The sequence below is a fragment of the Sinohyriopsis cumingii genome, chromosome 12, assembly GCF_028554795.1.
Source record: "Sinohyriopsis cumingii isolate HCF-2022 chromosome 12, ASM2855479v2, whole genome shotgun sequence".
Taxonomy (NCBI): Eukaryota; Metazoa; Mollusca; class Bivalvia; order Unionida; family Unionidae; genus Sinohyriopsis; species Sinohyriopsis cumingii.
Window position 1 is genome coordinate 56,696,946 of NC_142972.1, and position 20,696 is coordinate 56,717,641.

Genomic DNA, 20,696 nt, shown 5'->3' on the forward strand with positions numbered 1-20,696 from the left:
GTGCACTTGGAAAAAGATTAGTATCTGGATGAGATTCGAGCTAGTGGTTATATCAGCAGGCCTGTTTAATTAATACTTAATAATATACTATGCAAATCAAGACAGGCTTTCTAAAAATAAGTGATGCTTGTGATGCACTTGAAATCTCAGTGAAACAATTGCAACTGCAGAAGGAAAACTGCATTCTTAAATTGAGCAAGATCTCGCTACAAATTTGAAAATATCGACACAATGTTTAGAATGTTTTTCATGTTGTTCAAATATGTAAAAGATAAGTTACCTGTTTTTCATGGTATTGCTGCAGGCATAACAACTCTTATTTCTGCTAGGGAAATAGTTGTACCGATAGGACAGTATGATGCAGGTTTTCGAAAATTGGCAATCCATGTCAAACCGTGTTGGTACGCTTCCTTGAGGAAATTAATATGAATTACAAGGCAGAGGTAGTGTAACAGGAAAGTATATGTCGTAGGTTTCAAGCATGTATCTACAGCAAATTCATACAGGTGGAAAGAAATTAAGTATAATAAAACATTTACTCTTCTGCCAAGAAATGAGGACAGCGAGATGCCAGATCCATCACCACAACCAAGGCTGTACCATTGGAAGCAAGCACCGTTCCTAGTAATATGCTTCTGATTTATATGAAATGTAAATGCTTCTGTGGATATGAATTACTTTGATGAATGTGGAACAGCATGTCATGCAACTGATGTAACCAAAATATAAATAGAATTAATTCAACTAGTTGTGAAAATCTTGACTCCTACATTAAAACTAAATAAATATCTTATGACCCCATCATTTCATAATATGGAGTGAGTTAAGCCAAAAATATACTACTTTGTCTTGATATGAAAAGCTCCAATTCAGAGTTGCAAAAAGCGGTTACCTCCCCTATATTTGGTCGTCCATACAACGGACAGGTATGGGTAAAAGACCAAAGGACATTCCGAATAACGAGGCTAATGCATAATAAATATTTTAAACGGTACCAAGAAGCAGAACATAATAGCTGTGGGTGACTGTGGAACAGTCAAAATCTTATTTGTCATTACGGATGCATTGGATGGTTTTATGCAGAAATGTGATGCTGCATCAACCTTCCTAATATCATTTATTTATTAAAAACAGAAATGCTAAACAAATAATATTGCTAAACTTTAATGAATGTGACTACTTTGCGACAAGGAATATTGCATTGTGTATTTTGTGAGTTATGATTGCAGCATTTGTTCTAAGATTTAAAGATATTTGCAACCTTAGGTGCATATTGTCTTTTATGACCATCATAATAGTATCAGGACATTATTAAGCTTCTTTACAATGCTGCAAGAATGACGAGGTGATTATGGACTTACAAATGGTGAGATTCATTATTAATGATAAAAATGTACCATGCTGTGGTCAATCATTACTAGGAAATATTTTTATCAAATATACCTGCTATCGTGAACAAAGCCTACACACAGTCAAGTAAATAATATGAGCCTGATATAAAAAGAAATTCCTAACCTTTCATTATTGTTCTGGTTGCACTGCTACTTACTAGCAGTGTGAGTTTGTGTGTGTGTGTGTGTCTGTGTGCGGATAATCACGACAGTCTTACTAATTGTGAGAGGTCAAAGATTAATAAACAAACATTAGGACATATTAACATTGATATTCTGGTGTTGTAGGACCCAGCTAAGCATAGTGTTACACATACATTCAATCAAATGAAAAACGGCCACTGGAATTAGCTATATATATATATATATATATATATATATATATATATATATATATATATATATATATATATATATATATATATATATATATATATCATGCAATTTACCATAGAAATGTCTTCCCAGACTCCAGCTCACTTAAAGCTCATATTATTGCTTCTAGGAGTTTACAACATGATACTAAATCGTTAGATAACCTACTGGATGAATATTAAGAGTGAACAATTCAGGATTTCTTCTACTTTAGTTCTAAAAGTGTACATACCACTATGACTATCTGTCAACTTCAATCTCGTCTGCATTTTTATCAGAATAAGTACCTGAATGAGATTTACGTTGAGTGACATTTAATCTTAATATTCTCCCATGTAAATTGTGGCCTGGAAAATGAAATCAAACATGCGAGATGACGCACTTTCAATATTTAGAGAAACTATTGCAATTCCAGAGGGAAATTGCACTGCTAACTCCAAAAGCTTTATGAACACATTTTAATTTTTCAGCCATATGAATGTATCAATGTTTTTCCTCTCCTTAAGTTCCAGAAAATATAGCATATGTTCCTTTACCCTCTACTGAGAGAGGCACATTTGCTCTGATTTTGGGTAGAACAATCGAAATCCTGAGAGGAAAAAAATTATTCGCTCTTTAAACAATTTACACTAAAGCTATCAAAAGAACTTCTGATACACTGCCTAAATATTTATTTTACAAAGAAAAACTAGAATATCATTTGAAAGAAACCACGTTTTTTGACATCGTATGCAAGTTCATTTTACTGGACTACTATGCCTTGAACAAGCAAAGAATATACATATAACATAAGACGATCAGAATATTTCCCTCATATGATATATTTGGCCCACAAATTATGTTCAAAACATTTTTAAATCTATTCCACAGTTGTTTCCTTGATTATTGAACCTCAAAGTTTTAAACTAGATGCGTAACAATGAATAAATTCTTATTCTAGGTTAGCGTTAATGGTGAATTTCTGATGTTAGCTTTACAGCAGGATCATGAATTTCGAAAATAAGTCGGTGTCTTCAAACGTTTATTCTCCTCCTCCGAAATATGGCTCACAATATGACATATGCATCACTAGTTGTGAATATGTTCCAGTGTTGTCATTCACCATTCATAATATTATGCTTATTTATGAATTCAGTTAAGTGTATCTGCTAGTGTGAAGTAAAAGGAACATTGACGAGTCCGTGATCACATCCTATGCGTTTGCGTTCATTTATGTAGAAGTGCAGAGCATGATACCAATGGAACAAGCAATAAAATACATTAAAATCCATTATTATTTACCCATATCTAGTAAATCATGCCTAAAATATGCTAATTTGTCATCACACAAATAGTTATAACACAGATGTACCAAAGCGGTTTTCTAATCTACAACGAGGATTCCTTTCCAAAGAAGATAGTGTTATTTGGACAAGTAAGATATTATAATAAAGCTAAAGTGTAATAATTTTCTTAAATAATATTTTTTAAAATCCCTGAATAATAGCAAGTGATTGATTGCATCAATATGTCAATAACAGCCTTTTTTAAGAGTACAAGGGAGTTTTCATGCCCTTATTTGATGCCCCGTCAATCTGCGCAATATATAAATTCTCTAAAGGGCAGAAAGGCCCAGTTTTCGATAGTTGTTATAAGGAACACATAAGAATATTACTCAGCTGACATAGCAAGACATCTTAATCTCATAACAAAATAACTTTGAAAAAACATGGTTACAGGACAGTTTGATTTATGTCAAAATAGGCTTTCTACGCAGTTTCTGACATTCTAAATACATTGAAGGACTCCAACATACTAAATATATGGAACAACTGTAAACCAGTTTTGAAATGGTTGTAGATACATTGGAGGTGGCACGGGTTTGGTGATCCATAAATGGTTATAAATTCAAAGTCAACATTTTAGCGAACGAAAATTATTTTTGAGAGTTTATCCTACCTGTAACTAAATATAAGTCATGGAAAGGATTATATTGATGCGATTTTGATATATTTTAGACTTGACCTAAGCACATTCACTAATGAAAGTAACATCTGATTCATTAGGTGTTGAACGGAGAGGCCATGTTTCATGCACATGTGGATCCCAAAAGTGCCGCGGGACCTGTAGTTTTCTCTACATATTTACTTGCGTCAGGGATGGGTCAATACTGAGAAATATAGATTTAATCATATATATGTATATGGGGTGCGGATGTCTACAAGAATATTCATTTAAAATGAAATTTTTGAAACGACACAAATAAGGTATCTTTGCGAACCTTGGTTCTAAAACGATTGAACGTATTTGACGAATTTCATAAAGATTTCCTTTGACATAAGCCAAAATTTAACGTTTTATTTATTAAATGACGACAAAATACAAATATTTAGTACGAACCATAAAAACAGTGTCAAATGTCGATACCAGCTATATAAAAAGGAAATTTGTCCTGATTGTGGAGATAAACATATAGCTGATTTCACGGAAGATATTTCAAAGTTGAAACCAGGTGAAAATAATGAGGCTCTTTACTATGCATCTTCGACAAGAGTTAAAATATCTGCCAAAAGGATGTATGCACATCGAAATCTTAGTGGAAATAGATTTAGATTTTATATTGTCATAAAATGTATATGTTTAACGTGGCACTGTTTTGGTAAACATCAACATAATACATATTATTGATTATAAACATTATGACTTCGTTTCGAAAGAGGTCAGAAAATATAGAAATGTTGTTAAAACTTAGACTCATGCATAAAACCAGCCATAAATGTTGAAGATGTCTAATATTTTATTCGCTAACTTTCGCATGCCAGTGGAGACAACGCATGTTTCATTCGTCTGTTCATATGTGTACATTTGTGTTGTTTTCCTACAAACAGCAAATACATAAACTTATTTATTAAATCAGGAAAAGAAAAAGAACTGACTATATAAATAGTTTTCTTCAATATTCATAATAGACGTCCATTCCCATGTTAACTCTAGTTATTTACTAGTATATGTTTCATTCTTTCTATGTACACGTCGACGTTGTATTCTTACATCCACTCTGTAAATTGCAGCCGTGACAACTTATCCCTCGCAATCAGTAAAGGCAACTATTTCTCTATGAGACCATATGTAGATTGTATAATCGTACAATACATGCACAACTCTATTCTCTTATTCTTATTATTTTTATTTTTAGTTGCAGCAGTGTATGCTTGTTATTAATGGCATATCATGCATTATACAAGTACTTACTCTAGAAGGATATACATTGACCTGTATGTATCGACGTGTCATGATCTTGTTGGCAGCATGCTTCGTAATAACACCGCTCAGTACGCACCTCTGCTATCGAGCGAATTCCTATCCATGTTAGCCTATCCCTACGCTGACTAACTTAGAGGTCTCTTCTGTATGCAATCAAGTGATGTGATGTGATTTGGATTTTTAACGTAGCTTCAACAATTTTTCAGTCATATCGCTACGATGTCTGCAATGTGGCAGTTTATAGTGATGTCTAGCACTGTGGCATCATGCCACAGATATGTAGCATGATGTCCCACCTAGTGACATTATCCTGACACCGGGCCGACCAGTCCTAACACTAACCTCTTAATGCTGAGCGCCAAGCTGTTAGTTTTTGTAAGTCTTTGGTATGACTCGGCCGGGGATCGAACCCACGACCTCCCGCATCCGAAGCGGACGCTCTAACCGATAGGCCACCAAAGGGGCTCGTATCGTTGTTTACAACTGACATGTCATAGAAGCACTATACCATGACTAAAAGGGAGGACATTTCTCTCCTTTCTAGCGCCACATTAATATGCAAGAACAACGCGCTGAATGGAATACTGCCTTGTCATTGGCCAACTGAAAACAAGTTATACATAAATGCAGGAAGTCAATTTAGCTTAAAAAATGTCAGTACAGTACTCCATTCAGAGAAATTTCGCAAGAACTACCGGATGAAAAAATCCCGAGTACCAAATGAAATTGAAATTTCACCAGAAACCAAGGGTCCATTTAAACGAAATTTCATAAAAGTGTTATTCCTCTTTATTCCTCTTTTATCAAAATTCACCAAGCTGTGCGAAATGTATTAAAGTAAAACTTTCGCACTCAAAGTCTCAATATTCTAACACACACATAAACACACACATTAAAACATATGTTATTTGTTGCTGAGTTAATATTATTATTTTTAGGAATTTATATAATGATCAATAAAGAAGAGAAAATTAAGGTTAATTTTTATATCAAAATTTGAAAGTAACATACTTTTAATAAATGTTGGTAATAAAATTTCAGACTGACCTTCAATATATAATATAATTATGATGATAACAATTATATTACATAATGTTTCCATGTAAAATTCCATATTATTTAAAGTAACTGCTGTCCCAACTTAGTAATTGTAAAATCTAATTTAATTGCCCATTCATCAATACGATATTGATATGTGAAATAATTTTCTTCTCATGCAATAAAACTATTTCGCATTAAGAACATATCAGATTCTAGAAATCCATACCCATATTTTTACTGTACATTATATATATATATATATATATATATATATATATATATATATATATATATATATATATATATATATATATATATATATATATATATATATATATATATATATATTAGAGTGAAGCTATCAAAGCCAACATCGTGTATACATTGACTAATTTGGAATACTTATTAAGAAATTGAAGCCAATACAGTAGAAATTGTTGGACTCCATCATATACGATCATACCGTTGCTGTTATAACAACTTTTTGTGGTAAATCACTAACTTGCTAAATCTTTACTATGATTTATAATGCAGAGTATTTGGGAAACTAGCCTTTGTTTTGTTTATGATTCCATTGCATCTTGTTTTATTGTGACAAATAAATTGTGTTGCAGCATGTGAAACAGCCATTACAGTGTATACTGTAATAAATATCAGCAATGAGATGAATGGATAAAAGATAACTATTTTTGGGAGATCATCATGATTGCAATACCTTTTAGCAGGAACTGGAGAAAACAATTCATCATAGATCAAGCCAACTTCACATAGGAAGCGCACGATGGATGAAGACATTCAACCAATTTTTTACAAAATAGAATCCTATATGTATATTGTATTGTTCAGCTTAAACTAAACGTGAAAATAACACTTATTGACAAATGGATGACAGTTGGATCAAAGGATTTCTCTTCATGAACGTATACACTTCATATTTAATTTCGTCAGGTCAAGTACTCTATTAGAATTGTGTTATTTTCTATAATAGCACATTTGATGACTAATTTAGTTAATGCTTCAAAGTAATAATCTTTATTTGAATAACACACACAAACCCATGCTAGATCCAGATTGTAGGCAGAAATGAATAAAGTCATGTCAAGATCCACATTTTATTTAATAAAATATGGTGACATCGACTAGTTCCACAATAATTTCCAATTTTCAATATTCACTTAGTTATTTTACATGAAATAAGTTAATTTGCAGACTTCTTGAAACATCTACTTCGCATTATATAGCATTACACCTAGAGAAGCATTTTATTAATGTTAGGTGTTTATAATTTTTATGTGTCTCCAGCCATAGTCATTATTATAACCGTGTGTAATTTGCACATACTATTACTTCTTCATAATTTTTGTATGTTGTCTTTTTTAAAACAATGATTTAAATAACTGTTTCAGAAAATAATTTCAGTTTCTTCACAGATGACTTTGGATGATTAGTTTATTACATGCATATGTAAATATTTCTGAAAAGCAATTATTGTTTGCCCTATATTTTTCTTACAAGTAACCCCTAAGAATATATTATGCAAAACGACCTTTGCTTGTAGCCTAAAAATTAAATTGTTACTTGAAATTAGAACATTAATCAGCTTGTTTCATTATGTAATGCAAAGAAGGTTCTTGTGTTTTCTTCCAAAATTAGTTCATCATCTAACAGACGGCCTAAAACTGAACCTGAAGATTAGAATAATATCTGAAAAGTAAACTAAACTGTTAAATAACTTTATAAGCCAACTTCATGTCTTTAATGTATCAAGCTTTATGGTATCATACATAAATGTTTACGGACATGTATGGTCTAAATATATTACTTTACTCACAAAAAAGCAAAATATACTACTAGACATAGCATGCTAACTTAAACAGACACACACCCACACACATTACACACATTAAGCACACAGACACATCTATATATAAGAATGGAATTATAAATATACAACAGACAGAAGGAAAAGTGCTATCCCTGGATTCTATAGAAGAATGTTTGATAACAGTAGGCAGAAAAATTAATACTGTCAAACAGGCTAGAGAATGTTTACCCGCGGATATGGGTTAAATTCTCCGTAGAGTAGGAATTAAAAATTTTCTAACCTGTATGATAATGTTGTTTGTATTATGTGTGTGTGTGTGTGTGTATATATATATATATATATATATATATATATATATATATATATATATATATATATATATATATATATATATATATATTCACTTTCTGATGTACCACCCACATGACCTTCATTGGGGAACAATACACAAATCTTTATATGTAAAACAAGAGAGCTAATATGGCTAATATATATCTATGTGTGTAGGCAAAGAGAAACCGTTTTCGTTTAGAATTTCCAATCACTGTTTATTCCATCTACGTTACCCCATCAAAATGTTGCAGATAACGTCAGAAGCATATTATCTTTTATTCAAACATGCTTTTTACATTTTCATGAATTCATTAATAAACCTATTTCAAAATACCTGTCTCACGGTACTATACTATGCAAGCAGTCTACAATTCAAACATGCCTCCATCATGTTGCAATGGTATGCAGACAGTCTACAACTCTTAATTGTCTCCATCACATTGCTATACTATGCAGACAGCCTAATCTTTCAAAATACCTCCTTCACATTGCTATACTATGCAGATAGCCTAAACTTTCAAAATGCCTCCTTCACATTGCTATAGTATGCAGACAGTCTACAACTCCAAATCACCTCCCTCACCTTGCTATATTACGCAGGCAGCCTAAACTTCCAAAATGCCTTTCTCACATTGCTTAGGACAGCAGTCAGTCTACAATTCCAAAATGCCTCCATATAATTGCTATAATTGCAAATATTCTAAAATTACAAAATGCCTCTCTCACATTGCTGTATTATGCAGTCAGTCTACAATTCAAAAAAGTTTCCCGCACATTGCTGTTGTATATATATATATATATATATATATATATATATATATATATATATATATATATATACAGTCTACAATTCAACTTACACTTGGTGAATTACAAAGATTTGACAGCAATTGTGTTCTTTGTTTTGGTACTAGCTTGAATTCCACTTTCTTAATGTGCATATGTTGTTTCACATGTATAACCTTAATATCTTTTTACCTTTGTTCATATTAAGACATATTGTGCAACACTCATTTAGTAGTGTATTGATTTGTTTATAAGACAACACAGCCAAGTAAATTTTTAAAAAAGAACTTCCTTCTAACCCCATTTATCAACAATTATGATAAAGAAACTGATATACATTTATTGTATCTGCAAATGACAAAATGTACCACATTATCTACAAATTCTCATTATTACAAATCCTCATCTTAAAAATCTCGTTCTTAAAGTATTTATGTTATAAACTCTTTCATGATTCTATTTTCTAAATGTGCTGAACCAGACTGAAAAGCAAATTCGTGTACATAACTCAGGCTTTATCAGTATATGATAAGAATAATAAATTTCTTAATGCTAATTTTCTACCATTATTTTCTCGTTTCAGATGAAAGAGGATTAATGTTTGGAATACAAATACATTGAAACCAGATTTTTTTAAAAATGAATTCCTAAATACCATGGAGACACAGTTAATAACAAATACAATCTGACATGTAATGTTCAGCCATCTAAATTCCATGCATAAAATGCACAAAACGTATTTGTGTATGTTAGTGTTACGAAAGTGGAAAAAAATCCTAGAAGACATATGAAAGAGTATGATCCGTAATCTGTCTGATTTAGTATGACTATAAGACGTTACGACACATAAGATATTTATGATTTTCATCCAGGAAAGTAGGTTGGTAGTAAAGCTGAACTTGTAAAAGGATAATATACAATTTTGTTTCAGTTGGAAAAATTACAAATAGATTATACTAGTGTTCAATCCTGACTGTAAAATTGCTTTATTGTGTCCAAGAATATTCACACCGAGTGGTTGCTTACATATGGCCAGTTTGTGATTAATCAAAAATAGTTAGTTTTTAATACATTTATAGCACAGTTGTCATTAAATAATAAATGTCTGACTAAAGCATGACAAGAAATAATAACACATCTTGCCTAATGAAGCTGCATTTCTGTTATGTCTTCCATATTTCCCTGGCTACATCTGTATTTTATTTACAAAAAACTAATTAGTGTGCTGATTTTTTAAACAATGCACGCTTTTAAAGTTTTCAATATGGATTTAAACTGACAATAGTTTGAACAAATTTTACAAATTTGTAATGGTTTCTAATTATTTTTTTATATCTCATTTGGCCATTTATTAGTCAAAGCTCTACATTCAGTTTACTTTATATAAATTGAAATCTAGTGTTAGTCAATGTTTATTTGCTAAACAATGCATGCTTTAAAGATGCTTATTGATGTGCTGCAGCAATATATAGAATGTCTTTATTTAGTACTGAAATATTCTTCTGACACATGAATGAATTATCAGCAATGCAGTATTTGCTCATAAATTGATACAAACAATTTGCACTCCTGTTTCAACTAGTACGTTATACAGTATAAATGCTGTATGAAATCATATCTAAAAAGGGAAACAGATGCAATGAAACTGCTGTAAGACTGGAATTGAGATTCACCGTCCTTGGTCTTCGCAAAATTTACAGTCTGTGTCTCGTGACTGGGACTGGGCTGTCCTTCTTTAATTATCATCCGATAAATACGACAAGACGCACTTAAAATTTAGTTTATTTTTTTTTGTACATGTATATACTGCCAAAAGGTTAGGTTTTAATTTATCCGTTATAACCACATAATGTGGAGGTGGATGGGTAGAAAAATTATATGGAAATCAACCTAAGTCCAAAGTCATAAGCCATATGATTTATTTCGTTATGTTCAAGAATGGTATATACGACATTTTAAAATTCCCAAGCTATGACTAAAACGATCCTGATGAGTGTACATGTGGTATTCAAAAAACGACTTTAACCTGTATGTGAAACAGGCAGGAAATATATGAACATCAATTTCTACACCTGTTTAATCTACAAATGAAACATTTGTTCCATGCACTGTTAAATACCGTATTTGGAAATGCGTGGTGGATAATGTAGATAGTATTATTCATTACAAATCCTAGAATAACCAGTCTCTACATTATTTATGAGGAAATAATATTGCTTAGGTTTCTATGTAACACCCCGACATAACAAAATATATACTTAACACATATCCAACAATTTTGTCTTTAAGAAACATTTACTTGTTTTTGAGCATGTAATTATTTAGTTGCTTTGACCAATTTTCTCAAAATCATTAGGAATGAACTCTGTTTCAGCTGCTAATTCAAGTAGTATTATTGTTTCTACTTCAATCCATTTACTTGTATTCGAGAGCTTGGGTAGTATGTTCTCATTGTGCATTATAATTTTAAAATGATCTTGACATGTTGGTATCCTGTCATAAAAAGCATGTACTAATATAACTAATTAGTCGACAAATTGTACAAACTACCGAGTACTGAAATAAATATTTAAATATATATTTTGCCTGATGATTTCTATAAGGTTTATATTATGACATACTCAAATATAGATCTGCTTTATGTATGGGCCAATTATCTCTTCAAGGGGTGTGTATCTTAATGCAGATTTAGTATTTATTTGGTAACTGCATTTAAGCAGTGATATCAATCAAAATTTAAACAATTACAATTCAAGTAAGTATACCTAGTATGTTGGGCATTTTGATTTAGTATAAGGAGTGTTACTAATTGGTGACTTTCTCTCCCATTTGCCTATTATACACAAATTATAGTTCGACACATGGAAAATTGATGGCACTATGTTCCCTTTTTGTTACAGTAGCTATTATAAATATAGAATAAAATAAACATCAGAAAATACAATTTTACATTAACTTTGCAACGTAATAACAGCATATTTGCATGCTCCTAAAATACCCTACGCTTATTAAAAATGGAGAACCTGACCTTGTCTATCTGAACCATGACATAAGTCTCAGTCTGTATATTTACATTTAAGACACAATTACAAAATCAAGAGTCAAATTATTGATAACATTTGAAATTATTGGTAACTGCTTTTATTGATAATATACAAAATTATGTTAAATTTGTTCCGTTGCACACCAATGTACAATATAGCAATCATAGTGTTCATTATATATGTACAAATTTTGTAATTATATTCTTATTTATTCGACACATGTTCCCTGTCGAGACAAGGACATTGAGTCTTATCTCTATTTCTCTCTGAATATACAGCTTCATAGTATATCATTTATATAAGACATTACATTGCAATGTAAATATATTGCATTTAGACATATTTTGCACAGCTTTGAGAAAACGTATGTAAGATGAAAAATACTAGTGTGAATTTTCGTTTATATGGGACCGTGTTTTCTTATTGACTTACGGCCCAGCTTAATTACCAATATTGTCATTATTTATTTCATCGATACAAAAGTATCAGAAGCTTGCAGGGAAAAAGCAATTCATAATTGTAAGGAAATGTTCCTTATGTTTAAGTACAGAAATATATTTCATACTGCTACAACTTATATTCTTATATAAGGAAATAGGTTCATATTTTTCTAGTATAAAGCTATGGTACAGTCTATGCTTTGTATTTGATGTCCTTGTTTCGGGGGATTCGCCTCTTACTATTGCATTGGAATTGGAGATTTAAATTAAGATTCGATATGAGATACTTGTCACAGTCAACCAGCAACAATACCCGCTGGTTGGTGCATAATCATACATGCCATACATATATAAGAATTCTGTATAACTTGAATATTTATTTTGATTCCTGTTATATATATATATATATATATATATATATATATATATATATATATATATATATATATATATATGATGACCTTTGGTTGTCCAAGTATTGCACAGCTGCATTAATCCTGTTAAACAACCACCGTAAACTGCAGATTAACACTAGAATATTAATTTCATAGGGATGATAGAATTAACAGAATCCTCGTCTCTTTAATGTAACCTCTCTCTCTCTCCCTCTCTCTCTCTCTCTCTCTCTCTCTATCTCTCTCTCGTGAATAAACAAGAAAGAGAAAGTACGGCCTTGAGGTCCAATTATCTTCACTTTGCACAAACCTTATGAGGTCTTTACTGATACAAAATTCAGAATTTGCACTGCATTACTATAAAATAATAAACATATTCTAAATTGATCACATTAGGAATGAAAATATGTAAACAAATTAGGACCTTAAATCTTGCTTGTAAGCGGCTAACTTTCCTACCACCGTGCGGTAGCGGTTAGTTACACCAAAAAATATTCTAAATTAAAATGTGGTGGAAACGGTCAACGGAAATATGACATTATGTATACATCTAATCGTATACAAGCACATACATTTAATTTTGTTGTATGATTCATGCAGGCCACCTTCCTTCCGAATGTCAATACTCTGGGAAATAAGCTGACCGTACTGCAGCAATATAATTCGAATGATATTTTAAAAAAGACTCCCAAACATGCCGTGAAGTGGTATAACCTCTTGTTGCTGGGATCAAGAAAGCAAAGTAGTCTTATTATAAGAAATGTGCTTGTCACAGCGCCATCTGTTGGCATAATGATGCATTATTTTATGCTAACATCCCTGATGCTAACTAGCAACATACTTGATGCTACATTATAATCATGGTTTTAGAATGTGCAATCTGCCACAAATAATGGACTATGAGAACATTTTGAAGTTACGGTGCTGCAAAAGCAAAATTTGTGCAATGCAGATTAATATTAACAGCTGGAACGAAGTAACCTGTGTCATAGCAAGTGTATAAATATAATACTAAACCTTGTAATAACTGACATGGTATTTACCATATGACAAACTACAGAATCAATTCAGCAGCTTGCAATCTGCAAGATACAATGCGGTAGAAGGGAAATTGATGAAAGCACTCGCAAACATGACCAGAATTATGATTGTAGCACTTGCAAGAAGTCATTCAGAATAATTCAGACGTTGCGTAGCACATGCAAACTGCCACGTACAGTTTACATCAACGAAGAATACAATATACATGGACAGAACGATGAAAGTAGCACTTGCAAGCAGCCATTTACAATAATGCATTAAACAAGGATAGAAAATAATGCAAATAATTGTAGCGGTAATTCCCCTCCATTCCTAATAATTTAAACCAAGAAGTACTTGCAAGAACAAATACAAAAGCTAAAGATGTTATGATTCTGTGTAAGTCGTATACAAGGAAAGATGAAAATAAACAAATTAGAAACTCATTAAAATATAGGGTCAAAGAAAGTCAAACAAAAAGCATTCCCTAAAAGAAACAATGTATGTAATGTTAAATTTTCTTAATTTAATAGACATTAAAAATGTGTATCTTGCACAAAGCGAAGGCATTCCCGTTTCAGTGGACACTGCTATTGTTTGAACACTAATCGAAGTTCACCGGTCATACTGAATTTGAATAACCAATATAATTTAATTTAAAAGAAAATAAGGCTTAATGACGATTGATTCTAACTTTGCATCACTTGCATTGTGTCCAGAAAACGTTCTGGGCCACAATCTCCAGTCCAGTGTTTTAGTACCTTCTTCTGCTACAATTAGTCATATTTTATCCAACAGAGGTACAAGCATTTTATTCAAGCACCTATAATTAAAATATTATAGCAGATACAACTAGTTCGATTTAGCGTTTATGGAAGATATCTATTCACTATTAAATACAGGGGTATCATGTCATATAAAGGATAAAATTGATGTTTTGTGTTGCTTTTGTGGCTTTAAAAGCACTTTCAACAACTTTGGACTATATCATTCCGACAACCGATCTGGTCTTATATAGCCAGATATGGCGGGTCAATATAGCCATTATTGTACAAAACGTGCCTGTAATAGAAAATGAAACTCTACTTTGTTACTTTTATGTAGTATCTGTAACATCCAGAATTTTAGTAAAATAAACAAAACACTTCATTCGAACAAGGTTCTTCCGTGTGCATGTCACACACTTGTATCACAGGTTTGCTTTAACGGATGTATTGGCTTACACTGACGTTGACGTGTACTTCTGTTTAACAATCCAATTTATCAGCAGACTATTGTAATATTTTCCCCAGTATTTTTCATCTTTTTTGAGAAATGAAATCCCGTATACACAGATTCTACGAAACATACACGGTGTATATTGTAGATCATTTTTGAAAAAGACTCTTTATGCCTGTACTTCATTGACGTGCGGTACAGCGCATACCCATTTGTAAGGTAATACTGTCGAAACGTACTTCATTGACGTGCGATACAGTACATACCCATTTGTAAGGTAATACTGTCGAAACTTGAGTAACATATTATAAAACGTAATTTGACCTTACTCTATGCAGAATAGAAATCTGCATTTCAATATATGTGAGTGTTGAGGATATATAGTTGAATAGATTCAGCTGCGTGTTGTTCATTTTCCCACCTCATAATTTAACTGAATATAAAATGTTAACTCCATGGATTACACTTCATTTGCATTAAACTACTTACATTTTTATTAGATAAGGTATTCATTTATTTAATAAAATTACCAATGTTCAGGCACGTTAAAATGCTACATAATTTTAAGGCCTCTCAGTTACTGATGATTGCTTTCAGATCGCAGCTGACCCCACTCCATAAAACATTGCATGTCTACAATGCTAGCCAAACATTGGAAAAGATAAAGAATGTAATGAAACAATGAATAAGGATGTTTACTCTCTCTCTCTCTCTCTCTCTCTCTCTCTCTCTCCCGTTTCCTCTGGATAATTTGAGTGCACTGCTGGTAGGAATATAATAACATGCGGCGCCTAGTTGGCGACTGAGTTACCAACAATGTAACATCATCAAAATGTTAACGTTTAGTAGACTGTAACTTTCAACTTTTAGTTATTATGAAACAGTGCAACCTTGCTCCACATGGATATATTGGAATTCATGTTAGCTCATAAAGAGTACAAGGTCTACTGATTGTTTTCGTGGAACAATGCTTCATTTAGATCTAATTAGGAATATGAAACTGCTAGATGCATAATTTATTATGCGCTTTCCAACACTAGCCCATGTACTATGTCGGGTTTCTTTTTGGTAGAAAAGTTTTGTTTGTGATCCTTAGTACCACAATAAAACAAAGCAAAGAATCAAGAAAATTAACACAACTTTTATTCAATTTAGTCCTCTCTTGCAAACTTATAATTGGTACTCAGCATTTTCTAGGTTACTAAGTTACGTATTAAGTAGAAATATATGCAGCAAGTTATTTCACCTGCATATAAATTCTAAACATTTGTTGAAATATGAATGTTTCAACTATTATGCTTATATTGTGCATGCGTGCTGTAGAATGTAAATATATTTAATGCCTCCTCCCAGATCCTTTGAGAAATAAGGGCAACATATAAATAAATGTTGCATGAGTTTCTACGATCAGAGCGGCTTATTACATTTATGCAGCACCAACTTTCCCGTACAGTGCAGATCATGCCGGACTTTCAATACAGAGAGTATTCACATTCAATCAGTCAGTCCCAGAATTTAACAAACATTTTATTGTAGCCAGTAGGACAACTAGTCCTAATGAATCGTCACCAGTCCTGCCCAAAACAATGTTAGACATGTATCTAGACATAAATAACTTTTCTTTCTTAAATATCACTCTCATATTTCATTTTACGAAACTTGCTTAAGAAATCCACCGAGGTTACTTGAAAATCGTCACCACAAGTTCACAGAAAAAAGGGACTGATACTTAACCAATTCGGCAAAGGACCTACTTCCTGGAAACTAAAATCACTTGCAGGGTAAATACTGGTTGTACCGACACGAGCTGTACCATATACTCGTCCCTGTGCCGAGTGGATAGATGCAAGATTTTCATCCTGAGAAGTTTATGTGCTTGTTGTACCCTTAATAAGCACCGAAGTTCAGCATTGCTTAACATCCAGCGTGCGCCAGCTATCTATTATTTTTGTCTAGTTTGCCTACTGTACAATTCAGAATATGTCACAAACTAATCCAACGTTTTTCTTTTATATATATACCCGACACAAACTTGATACTAAATGAGTCCAGATAATAAAAACAGTATTTGATGACAAAGAGTTAAAACGTTACCAATTTCCTTATTTAAAAATATACAAATAGATATTGTTTACATTACAAAAATGAGAGATCCAGTTTCATACATAGCCTTCGGTTTTTTGTGGTTTTTGTGTCGCGCTTTTTGATAATCTATTTATCATTTTAATGTGAAGGAATACTCTTTTTCACAGAAATATTATGCATCATTACGAATTAGACCTGTCATTAGCCCCCCAAAAACAAGTAATGTCGCATCTTTTATTTTTCGTCTTCTCAGAGAGGGTTACGCTAATTTGTTTACATATTCTCCTTCACAATGTTATCAATTTAGAATATGTTTATTATTTTATAGTCTCTGGTATATTCAACAATGTACAGCTTTATTAATACACTGTCAAACATAAGTGTGGGTGGGTGTATTTTGGATTTTTAACGTAGTTTTAACAATTTTTCAGCCATATCGCTACGATGTCTGCAATGTGACAGTTTATAGTGATGTCTAGCACTGGGGTATCATGCCGCAACCAGTCCTAACACTAACCTTATAATGCTGAGCGCCAAGCGAGGCAGCTGTTAGTACCAATTTTGTAAGTCTTTTGTATGACTCTGCCGGGGATCGAACCCACGACATCCTGCATCCGAGGCGGACGCTCTGACCACTATGCCACCGGAGCGGTACACATAAGGGAAGACACATATACATAATTAAGTGGGTATGAAAGTGTTTTTGAAAAAATATATTACTAACTTGCTTTCGAAAGTGTATTTAAGCATCTCTTCCGACTCCCACCATTTTCACATACTAAATACCATACTTCTCAGTTTATAAAGCACGCACTGTCTAGACCATACCTCACTGGTTGTAATTTAATGCGTTCAAGACATTATAACCTTCTAATTCTTTTCTACAGTCTGTAATATTATTTTTATTAGTTGTGTGACAATGTAGCAATGAAGTCTTGACATTACCTGTGACCATGGTGCAAACCTAACTTGTTTAACTAGGCGCATCACACACAACCTTAGAATTTTCCGGCTCGTAACTTTCTACATGTCTGAAGTAAAATGTCATGTGATGTGAGTTTTGATTTTTAACGTAGCTTTAACAATTTTTCAGTCATATCGCTACGATGTCTACAGACACAGTTTATAGTGATGTCTAGCACCGGGGCATCATGCCGCAGACATGTAGGATAATGTCCCACCCAGTCACATTATCCTGACACCAGGCCGACCAGTCCTAACACAAACCTCTTAATGCTGAACGCCAAGCGAGGCAGCTGTTAGTACCATTTTTTAAGTCTCTGGTATGACTCGGCCGGGGATCGAACCCACGACCTCCCGCATCCGAGGCGGACGCTCTAAACACTAGGCCACCGGAGCGGTCTCTGAAGTAAAAAGGTGTTTGATACGGCCTTGAAAGGCAAAACAACTCGATATATATATATATATATATATATATATATATATATATATATATATATATATATATATATATATATCTGTGTGTGGTGGTGGGGGGGGTGTGGGTGTGTGGGTGTGTCATGCTGTCTTTACTACAAACATGATATTGTTATAGTTTTGACCCATTTTATTACCAGTCTTAGTCTGGTTCCGTTTAGTAAGGTTCTTAAGTAGTATAGTTTATAAGTGAACTGTGTTGAGAAACGTGAAGAACGAACGTGTATCTAATGCAGCTCATTCTTCCCAGGGGCGAGTGTTTAAACACAACGATTCCTGACCCCAGCAATTGAATAGACTAGATAAACCTTTCATATACTACCTGGTAAGATTCTCCAAAACTTACATTATCATCCACATACAGAACTTAAAAGCTTTGAATACAATTACATCTAAGTCATATAGTCTCTTACGTATAAATTCTTCTTCAAGGTCAGTTATTAAACGAGAAAACACCAGTGGAGATAAACATTTACCCTGTGTTAAACCAAGTATAAACCTATAAGCTATACTAAGTTGATTTACATTTTTTACGTAAAATTTAGCACACGAGTATATTAACTGTTTTATGTTCAAATTGTACCGTGCAATCCGAGTTTTATTAACTCCAGCCACATTTCGTTTAATATTAAATAAGCAGATGTGCCTTATTAAAATCAATAAAACTAGACTTAAGTTGTATCCCACATGGCAAAATGTAATCCGTATATATATATATATATATATATATATATATATATATATATATATATATATATATATATATATATATCTGGTTGGCATCCGTTAGTCTCGAGAGACGATGGAAAGCGCCCATGAGAAATGTCCCGGTTGGTGGTTGTGGCTATGGAGCCCAACACGGGAGTGGCTGTCTTGCTGTAACTGAAGGTTGAGTATGGTGTAGGATGGAGATGCTTCTTCTTTCTCTGAGATCGTTTTTCTTACAGCTTGCAAGATTAGCTTGTCCTCCTCGGCTTTCAAACCAGTGATCAGAACGTGCCGCGAGTAGGACCTGTCTAGAGCAAAGGTTTCCCAGGTGTTGACATCGATGTCAAGAGCTTTCATGTCGCTCTTGCAAACACCTTTGAAGCAGAAATGTGGCCGTACGATCAACCTTGTGCCAGACGCAAGTTTCCAATAAAGAAGGTCTTTGAGGATCCGTCGAACATGGCCCAACCATTTGATGCGACGTTGGCGAATGATTGTGACCATGCTGGGAATCTTGGCACGTTATATATATATATATATATATATATATATATATATATATATATATATATATATATATATATATATATATATATATATATATATATATATATATATATATATGATGTCGAAATGTATAATATATTCTGTGAATATGTTTATGTATGCACCTTTTGTGTTGATTGAATAAATGACACAAATGACCCCGTTACATTCACTTTTCGTGGCCTGTGTGAACATAAGTTCATTTAAGAAAAATATGCCCATCGGGCCTTGAAATCATAAGGTTCATGAGCATCGGAATGTCTTTCAAGCAATCGCAAATGACGTTACTTTTGAAAGCTTCTTCTGAATGGCTGATAACAGAAACTCAGTCTCAGATTCAAGTTCAGTGTTTTATGATAACAATGTCTTACCTCACTGTCACACTGATTCATAACAGATATAGAACATTATAAACTTTTGTCTACTATATTTAGAGTAAAATATTTTGTTCTCCGCATATTTATTTTATTTAACAAATCCTGAAAGACTTTTGTACAGTTTCTAAGTTTGAAGCCCGGATTCTGCGTTAAGTTTTGCGATCGGACAGTTTTATGGTTACCGAGTCTGATTTCAATTATCCCATTCAAAAACCGTTTTCATTAATTCATGATCCCTTGATCTCACCAAAACAAAGTTTATCTGCGACAACTGAAACCGGGTGGGCGTGTTTTAGTTATTTTGTAATAAACGTTGGTCACATCTTGCAAAACAAAGTCATCTGGTGAGGGCTGTCTAGATTTACTCACCAATGAGCGACATCTTAGTAAAGACGTCCAACACTTATATTCAAAGTAGCGAATCAGATTAAT

At 32.9% G+C, this 20,696-nt stretch overlaps 1 protein-coding gene across 8 annotated transcripts in view; it reads right to left on the reverse strand.

Moving 5' to 3' along the window:
• Positions 1 to 20,696, reverse strand: part of LOC149786508 (putative inhibitor of apoptosis) — an 80,599-nt gene that overhangs the window by 49,493 nt on the left and 10,410 nt on the right. Inside the window, exon 1 of one of the 8 annotated variants that reach the window (XM_089976997.1) lies at positions 4,998 to 5,501. The exons of 6 other annotated variants lie outside the window; for them this stretch is intronic. The gene's annotated coding sequence lies outside the window, so the exon portion shown is untranslated. Of the gene's footprint in view, positions 1 to 280; positions 413 to 4,997; positions 5,502 to 20,696 lie in introns of those variants that run through there. One more of the 8 variants, XM_089976998.1, reaches the window with a different exon arrangement.